This window comes from Austrofundulus limnaeus, unplaced genomic scaffold (genome assembly GCF_001266775.1).
Source record: "Austrofundulus limnaeus strain Quisiro unplaced genomic scaffold, Austrofundulus_limnaeus-1.0 Scaffold1510, whole genome shotgun sequence".
NCBI lineage: Eukaryota > Metazoa > Chordata > Actinopteri > Cyprinodontiformes > Rivulidae > Austrofundulus > Austrofundulus limnaeus.
Window position 1 is genome coordinate 1 of NW_013953912.1, and position 797 is coordinate 797.

Sequence of the window (797 nt, forward strand, 5' to 3'; positions counted from 1 at the left end):
TAACACTTGTACTGGTACATCACATTGGTAATGGTACATCACACTTGTACTGGTACATCACACTGGTACATCACACTTGTACTGGTACATCACACTTGTACTGGTACATCACACTGGTAATGGTATATCGCACTTGTACTGGTACATCACATTGGTACTGGTACATCACACTGGTACTGGTACATAACACTTGTACTGGTACATCACACTGGTACATCACACTTGTACTGGTACATCACACTGGTACATCACACTTGTACTGGTACATCACACTGGTGCTGGTACATAACACTTGTACTGGTACATCACATTGGTAATTGTACATCACACCTGTACTGGTACATCACACTGGTACATCACACTGGTACTGGTACATCACACTGGTACATCACATAGATACTGGTACATCACACTTGTACTGGTACATGACACTTGTACTGGTACATCACACTTATACTGGTACATCACACATGTACTGGTACATCACACTGGTACATCCCACTTGTACTGGTACATAACACTTGTACTGGTACATCACATTGGTAATGGTACATCACACTTGTACTGGTACATCACACTGGTGCTGGTACATAACACTTGTACTGGTACATCACATTGGTAATTGTACATCACACCTGTACTGGTACATCACACTGGTACTGGTACATCACACTGGTACATCACATAGGTACTGGTACATCACACTTGTACTGGTACATGACACTTGTACTGGTACATGACACTTGTGCTGGTACATCACACTTGTACTGGTACATCACACTTATACTGGTACATCA